Here is an 8,757-nt window from a genome sequence, read left to right as displayed (position 1 = left end):
GAGGAGGATACGGGGCTGCCAGTCTTATCTCATGGTCACACTTGAGCCATTCTCTTTCTGAGGGATACTAGGGACATATTACTACTACCTGATAAGAGAGCTCTTAAACACATGCAGTTCTGGAATATCCACTGTAACATTCACCCATGTTCCCATGATCAGCAACTGAGAATGACTCTGTTCCTGTGACACCTTATTGTGGAGTAACTTTAGGGTCAAAGAGCAGATGTGAGTCTGGTTGCCTGTCATTCTGCTGGCTTCCATGAGGTTCAAAACCATGGTTATGGCTATGTTCATGCAGCAGAAATCATGGGCTGCTTCTGCATGAGTCACCAAGGTTAAATACTTTTATCATTGTTTTGTCAGCTTTGGACATGCATGTCATACAAATTTATCTCTTCTGAAATGGCACTCAACTCCTGTAAAGTTATACCAAATCTTTGTTTTATCTGCAAAGCGTAGTGTGCTGAGAAAATTATAACTACTGCCTGGGTCTTCTGCAAATTTGAAATTAGGAAGCGATTTCTTTGGAGTCAGGCAGTAAAATCTTTTGGATGCTTCAGGAAGGTACCCAAAAACATGATGTGGGCGTCAGTTGTATGTGTGCCCTTTTTTTATGTGACTAAACCCAAAGTAACTCCCTGGAATCTGAAGACCTATTTATTACAGATCACCTTAGGCTGGTCATGATTTGTGATGGTCTGAGGAAAGCATATTCACTTAGAAGGGGACTATTTCACCGTGGGCAAAGGATAGTGCTCTCTGATGGAAAAATCCCACTCTTGATCAGCTGGTAGAGGGAATAACATAAAACTGTGGTTGATTTTCCCCTCTGGAGGAAATGTAAACAAGACCTGTAACTTTTCTGTGTGGTATTACTGCCTGATGAAGAGTTGCCAAAGAAGTTATATTTCCAGTTATTTTGTTTGGTTAGGAGCCTGATAAACCATTATGTATTTGCAGTGAGAGCAAAAGGCTGAAGGGCTTTTGTGTAGCTATGTGTCCCACCAGCTCACTTGACTCACAGACTGTCGCATGTACCACTCCTTCCCAGAGAAATAGACTTCACATCCCCTAATCAGGCATCAACGCTGTCCTCTCCTTCCCTCTGCAACACTGACTGAATAATGATTTGTCAGATTGTTGCTAAGCTTCTATACTGTGGCTTATAGGTGTTTACTCTAAAAAGAGGATTTGTCTTCCTGTTAGAATGCATCAAATAATCTGGTTTTCTGTAGCTTTTCTGATCTCCATAGTGGTATTCCTTTTTCCCCTCCAGGTAGACATATATACATATAACACTGCGTGCAATAGCATGAGATTCCTCTAATCAGCTCCATGTTCATATAGTTGGCAAGAGCTGAGCAATCACATGAAATATTACCAATTACCAATTAAAAGAGGCTTAAACTCCTTTCTACCCTCAAACCCAGGTAATGTAATTTGTCTCTCTGAATAGAACACGAATCTTATAGCAGCTCTTTGAGGCTGAAGTTATTTTTATAACTTGCATTACATACATATGTATGTAACCGCCACAGCCTCTTAAATTCATGATGGTTTGTTGTAATTATGCAAGGAAATCTCCCACATCATCAATGGGGGTAGTTCTTATGGAAGGTGAGAAATGCAAACATATCCTTCTTGTGATAATTGATTCTCTGTTCATCTGATGGATTTTCCGTTTAGGCCCAGCTGCGTGGGTTAGCAAAACAAAGACAGATGGCAGCAGATTATTTCAAACACTTCTTTGTTAGTGGGTAATCAGCACAGATTTCTCCTCCTTGCCTCCTTCACTTAGGGGTCAGTCAAAGTCTATTAAGTAGATGGAAAGACTCCTATTGATTTTGGTGGGCACTCAGCCAAGGCCTCTGTCTGAACAACTTTCTCAGCTAAACTTTGGCCTACTCACCATTTCTGAATGCTTTGGGGTTGAGTTTTTTTGTTTGTTTTTAGAGAAAGAAGAAAGCAGTGCTGATGTAGTCATTCCTGGGGTCTACCAGAGGGCGGGAGAGAACAAGCTGTACTTTTATATGTACAATATACTGACATAAGCATACCCAAGGTAAAACGTCAGCCTGTTTTAACTCTAAGAGTTTTATGCCAATTAAATTCAGTTTTTAGGGAAAGGGTAGAGATGAGGGATCTGGCTGAAGTATGTGCTCTGACTGCCTTCTGAGCTGCATCCCCTGGAAGAAGTTAATGAGCACGCTGTGTTGGGGCTGAGTGCAGACCTGGGAACTCAGATCTGCTCAGAGTGGATTTTCCAAGGCTCTTGGCTGCAGGTGTCCTACGAAGGCTTTGGCCATGCCTGCTGAGATCTGCCAGTTGCTGCCTTCTTGCTCCAGCTTTGAGGCACACTTTCTTAGGCCAAACTGCCATTTTGATCTAAACCTTGTAGAGATTGGTCACATTTTGTGTAATTTCCACAGATCAGTCTGGAGCACCTTACCCTATTTTGACATATTAACCATATTCATATCTAATTGGCTTTTCTGCATAGTATATTCCCTTCTGTGATGCCAGCTTCTTTCTGTCAGTGTCAAATGTCCATTTCATTTCTTATGGTGGGTACATGTAGAACCGTGATCCCATAGAATGAATCCTTTCTGTCTTTGATTATGTGTTAAGTCTTTTCCTCCTAACACACATACTTGTAGAAGTGCAGAAGCATTAGGTATGCAGTGCCTATGTGTTGCTTGAGAGGCTAGGCAAGCATTAACCAGAAAGATGCATGCACAGAAATTAATTCCTCTTATGGAGCTCGAGGAGAGGTGTAATGTGAGGTTTTGTAACCATTGCTCTTGTGCTCCTGGATTGCAGCACATCAGCAATGCCAGAGGTGCAAAGTGAGTCTGTCCCTCGCCCTGGCCTGCTGACTGGGATGGATAGAAGAACTCCAGTATGGTCAGTGGGCCTCCAGCCCAGGCAATGTGAGTCTGAGTGCATGGGCACATAAACCCATCCCGATGTAGGACTGCCCTCTATGGGCAAGCCAGGCCGATCAGTTGGCCTCTAGGAAAGGGATATTTTTTTGTGAATTGGCAGGAGTAGAGTTAGGGCAAGTGACAGCTCCACAAGCCCTGAGCTGACAGGTGATGCAGGACAGCAAGACATCCAGGGACAGCCCCAGGAAGCAGCCATCTACTTGTCACATCAATGACATTTCAGGAAAACGAGCAGAAAGGGATCAAATGTTGCTAGATCAACAACCACATCAGATTTTGTTTGACTTTTTCTGTACAATCCCAAGAAGGAAAGAAAAAAATACCTAAGGATCTTGTATATGCACCCTCCTCACTTTTTCATACAACTCTAAGCAGAAATAAACAAACACAGTCATCAGGATTTGCAGAAAATATTCTGCTTTTGCATGGCCTTAAGCTACCACATGTACTTGCCAGCTAATACACCAGAACTAGTTGTTTGGTTTAAAATGAGATTGAATGTAGATGTTTTGTCATAGCCTCTCAGGCATCCACAGATGATGGCATCTGAAATGTCCCCAGGTGCATGAGGCAGAGTGGACTGAATAATCAGTCTGAAAACAAGCCAGTTTCAAACTTCCAGACCAAACATGTCTTTCAGAGCAAGCTGCTCCATCAGATCTTCTTGATCCGAACACCGGTCAGAGATGTGCTGTGTCACATTGTGCTCTTTTCCCCCTGGATTTGGCAGCTCATTTCACTACTCAAGAGAATCAGTGTGGACAGAAATTTGCTCACCTCTGAAATTAAAGTCTGGAATTGTTGGTAACTGCCAAAAGATTCTCTCTCAAATATCACATGTAGTATGTGTGCTGGTTTACAAATATTTAAAGATACGACAGGATTGCTGCATAGTTACGTTTGTTTTGATGATCTGCTTTGTAACTTCTCTCCCTCAAAGACCTTTGACACAGATAAAGAGACAGAAAAAAAATGCCAAGAACTGTAGTTTTCTAGGAAACAGAGACAGCAGTTTAAATTCAACATGGGTAGGAATAGAAGGTTTCTGTTGGTTAAAATTGACTTACATATTTTCTATCCATTATTTTCTAATTATCAATATGTGATTTCAACACCAGCCAGTTCTGATTTTAAGGATTTAACCTTAATATACTTGGCTGTTAGTAGGTGGCTCTGTGCTAAGACCAAACTCTATTCTTGATGTATGCACAGAATTGGAACCGTTTCAAACAATCTATTTTATTTTTTGAGCCATCAGGAAGACAATAAAGGCCTGTGATTTGTCAGCAGGAAATATATTTGTCAGAGCAAAGATAAGAACATTAAAATCTCTTGTTGGAAGGGAAATGTGGCAATGCTGACACTACGCTACTGGAGGAAACATCTAGTAATTTTAAGAGTAGCCATATCAGCTTTGCTATCTGTGCAGCCAGATTTTCAGGTCAAGCATCAAGCATTTTGTTTCTCTTTGAGGCTTTCGCTTTTTGTTTTCTTTTAAAAATCCCTACTACTCATATAAAGGGCATTTTCAAGGTATGATGTCACTGAGTGACAACAATGTTAGCAGAAGCACTGAAACTTAGGATCTTACCTATTTTACTGCAGTAAATGGGAATTGTTTCATTTCTTTCAGTGGGAGTAGGATTTGCTCCTCAGTGCTTCATAGTATCAGGCTAAGGGTTCCTGCAGAGGCTCTCCCCCAGCGCTACCTATCAAATGGAGTCTGAAGCTGCAGCAACGGCTTCATGAACATATAACAATATATCCTTGTTTGAAGTTTTTTGTGTAGCTATCAAAACAGTGTTTATGGCCTAACCCAGGTAGCTTTTCAGCTATCAAAGGTAAAGGTTGACTCAGGGAATCCCTGCACCCTGAGCTGTGCACGACTGTTGTTTCTCAGTTTGGCATTTTTCAGTCTTTCTTTGGAAGCCAAATTTGCATGCTGCTCTGCGCTTGTGTCTTGTCCAAAGGAAATTACAATTTAATTAGATAAACAGTATAACACATGCTGCATAAACAAGAGGAATGTGCTTTCCCAGTATTTTGGTTATCTTCTTATTTTAATGGTGGGAAGAAGTTGTCTTTTGTAAGCAGGTGAGAGGATTCTTTGCATATGTGTATTTAAGAACCTTTATGAACATATGCGAATAGTGGCATTAGGTTTTGAGAGAGAAAGCTGGCCTATACTGGATGACTGCACTGTGGAGAGAGTACAGTAATTAAAGAGGACAAAAAGCAACAACGTGTTAGCCACAGCTAAATATTCCTGGCCATTTCCATAGTTCAGCATTTAGGTTGAATTAAATGTACTTACAGCACTTACGCTGAAGATGTTTTGATCTTTTCTTTGAGATTCAGGAAGAAATTACATCCTTTAATGAAATTCAGTTCAGACATCATCTAGTCATACCAATCCTGTTCTGTGACATTCTGCTTGGCGGTGAATTTTTTCTCTGTAATTAGAGCTTTATTTTCAGTTTATTTTGAGGCAGGGGGACTTTTGTTTGGTTTTAGTATTCTACTTCACTCAAAGTAGTGGTTTACCTAAAGTAAACTGAAAGCAAAGCTTTAAGGGAGCAAAGAAGTAGATCAAGTTCCTGAGGTTACCTGTGTACCTTGCTTTTCAGTACAGCCTTGCAATGGCAGAGAGCTACTGCTCGTCACATTACTGTCACACTGCATTGCAAAGAAGAGTTTTCCAGCTTTTCTTTACAGATTGGTGCTACCTAGCCCATCTTGTTCATTTTACTTTTTTTAAGCTTTAAAACAATGAAGATTAGTTTTGATCTCTAGATATCCTAGAGTACAGTTGTTTACTGCTAACATCTGTATGCTGATGGTGCTTAATTTTGTTTTCATTTGTGTCTTGGAGAAAATGTTGTCTAAGAATCCTGTAACAGCCACTGAGGAGGGATCACAGAATTGCAGAAGCTGGAAGGCATCTCTCAGGATTGCCTGGTCCAACCTGTCTGCACAAAGCAGAATCAACCAGAGCATGTTGCTCAGGGCTGTGTCCAGTGGGGTTTTGAATATCTCCAAGGATGGAGACCCCGTAGCCTCTCAGGGCAACCTGTTCCAGTGCTCAGTCACCCTTCAAATATAAAGCAGAAAAGCTTTTTCTTATGTTTAAACAAAATTATTGTAGTTCAATTTGTGCCCATTGTCTCTTGTTCTGTCTCTGGACACTGATGAGAAGAGTCTGACTCCATCTTCCTTACTCCATTACACCAGATATGAATATTTATGTGTTATACTTCAATAAGATCCTCCTGAGTCTTCTCAGCTCCAGGCTAAACAATCCCAGCTCTCTTAGCCTCTCCTCCAAGCTCTTAATCATCTTAGTGGCTCTTTGCCGGACTTGCTCCAGTATGCCTGTCTCTCTCCCTTGTAGTGGGGAGCCCAGAACTGGACCCAGCACTCCAGCTGTGGCCTCACCAGTGCTGAGCGGAGGGGAAGGATCAACTCCCTTGACCTGCTTGCTGGCAACACTTCTCCTAATGCAGCCCAGGACACTGCAAGGCTTCTTTGAGACAAGAGCACATTGCTGGCTCATGATCAACTTGTTGTTCACCCAGAACCCTGGGTCTATTTTACAAAGCTGCTTTCCATCCAGTCAGCTCCTGGAGTGCCTAGTACTGGTGTGTAGGGCTGTTCCTCTTCAGATGTAGGACTTTGCATTTCCCTTCACTGAAGTCTATAAAGTTCCTGTCTGCCCATTTCTCTGGGCTGTTGAGATCACTCTGACTGGCAGGACAACTATCTAGTGTATCAACCACTCCTCCCAGTTTTGTATCATCTGCAAACTTGCTGAGTGTGCACTCTGCCCCATCATCTAGGTCATTAACAAAGAGGTTTAGGTCCCCCTGGAGATACTCCACTAGTGACTGCTATCTGCTGGACTTTTTGCTACTAATCACAACTCTCTGGACCCAGCTGTTCAGTCCATTTCCAGCCCACTTAATTTTCCACTTGTCTAGCCTACACCTTATCAGTTTGTGTATGAGAATGTTAGAGGAGGTTATGGGGAAAGCCTAACTGAAGTAACGATAAACATAAACTGAGTTAGTCATCACACCACAGGAGGCTATCAGGTCAGTTAAGTTTGATTTCCCTTTCATAAATCTATGCTTACTATTGCCAGTCCTGTCTTTAATGTGTTTTGAAACGTTTTCTAGGATTGTTTAGAACATCATCTTCCCAGGGGCTGATGTGAGGCTGACTGGCTTGTCTGAGGTCTTCCTTTTTGTCCTCCTTGATGGTAAGAGTGACATTTGCCTTCTTCAGTGCTCAGGAACATCCCCAGATCACCATAACATTTCAAAGACTATCAGAAGTGGCATCACAACAACATCAGCCAGTTCCCACTGCACTTTTAGTTGCACCCTGTCCAGTTCCATGGATTTGCATGTGTCAGGTTCAGGAGGCAGTACTTCAGCTTTAAAGCAGGTCCCATGGGAAGAAGCCTTGCTGATGCTTTTTTCCAGGTCTTTCTTCAAAACAGAACTTGTCAGCTTGTCTTGGATGTGGCCAGCTGAATGTCTGGGGCAGGTAAGTGCACTTGGGGCCCTGACAGTGAATTTATGAGGCTGGCTATTAGGATAAACTGTCTGATTTGCAGGAGGAGTAAATGGGAAGTGGAACTCAAAGCAGTCATAACAATGATGAAAATCTAGGGCTTGGACTTCTGTCAGTGGGGAGAAGAAAAAGGATCTATTCAACATTTGCAGGTTTTAATTAAATTCTACTCTTCTATGGCTACTATAAGTCACTTTGTATTTATTCCATCTGAGCATCATTTTCACATGTGAAGTTTGACTATACTGCCTCCTGAGTGGATTTGTCACTTCTCGATCTCTTCTTCAGTAATTGGAGAACTGAGAACAGAAATAACTTGATTAAAGCTTGTGTGATCTTAGAACTTGCTTAAACTGAGAGGTGTGTGCAACATGAAAGTTATTTACAGATAGAACGACACAGGCTTTCTCTTTCTTTCTGCATTTTAAAACTATGTTTGCATGATGAAATCTCCGTATGGTGGAAATGAGCTTAAATTCAACTGATAACAGTGGGTGGAGAACATTCATTGAAATTACACATGCTTACATGAGGAATTAGTAAGGTCTTTGGTTTCTTGATCCAAAGCAGGTTATCAGACATATAATGTATCATCTTTGCCTTGACTTTATAAAACCTGTAAAGGTAATTATTCTTAGCTTCCAATATAATAATTACAGAAGGACATCATAGACAAAACTGTGGATATGAAAAGTCTATATGGATTATAATGACTTTCATGTCGTCTTCTTTGCTTCCAGATGTAGACTTAGGTTCAGATTTAATACAGACTAGCGAGTCAGTGGGGTGTAAATAACTGGCTTTAATATCTTTTGAAGTCAGGTTGCATCTTTAAGACTAATTCCTCCTCCCACTGTGGTTTTATGTCTAGATAAAATAATTCATGGATGCAATGCATCTGAAAAAATCTCCAGTAAAATATAAGCAATTTTCTCAGTATTAAAAACTGGTGAGCCCTTGTACATTGTATATTTATTTCTACATTTGAAAAGTGAATGCAAACTACTAATATTCTGTTAATGTAGCACGTCTTATCCCTTTTACAAGTAGTAAATGATTATAACAGGTGCCAAGCAGGAGAGGATTAGCATCAAATTTCTAAGTTTCTGCATGTATGTATAATCATTACTATATTTTACAGTAAATGAATCATTAAAGTATTTGTTGTCTGAAATGCTAAGTGTGACCCTGAGGCACACTGAACACCTGAAATAACTCTTTAGAATCACTCAGT

Source organism: Streptopelia decaocto (assembly GCF_964273445.1).
Source record: "Streptopelia decaocto genome assembly, chromosome: 2".
NCBI lineage: Eukaryota > Metazoa > Chordata > Aves > Columbiformes > Columbidae > Streptopelia > Streptopelia decaocto.
This window is presented reverse-complemented; position numbering follows the sequence as displayed.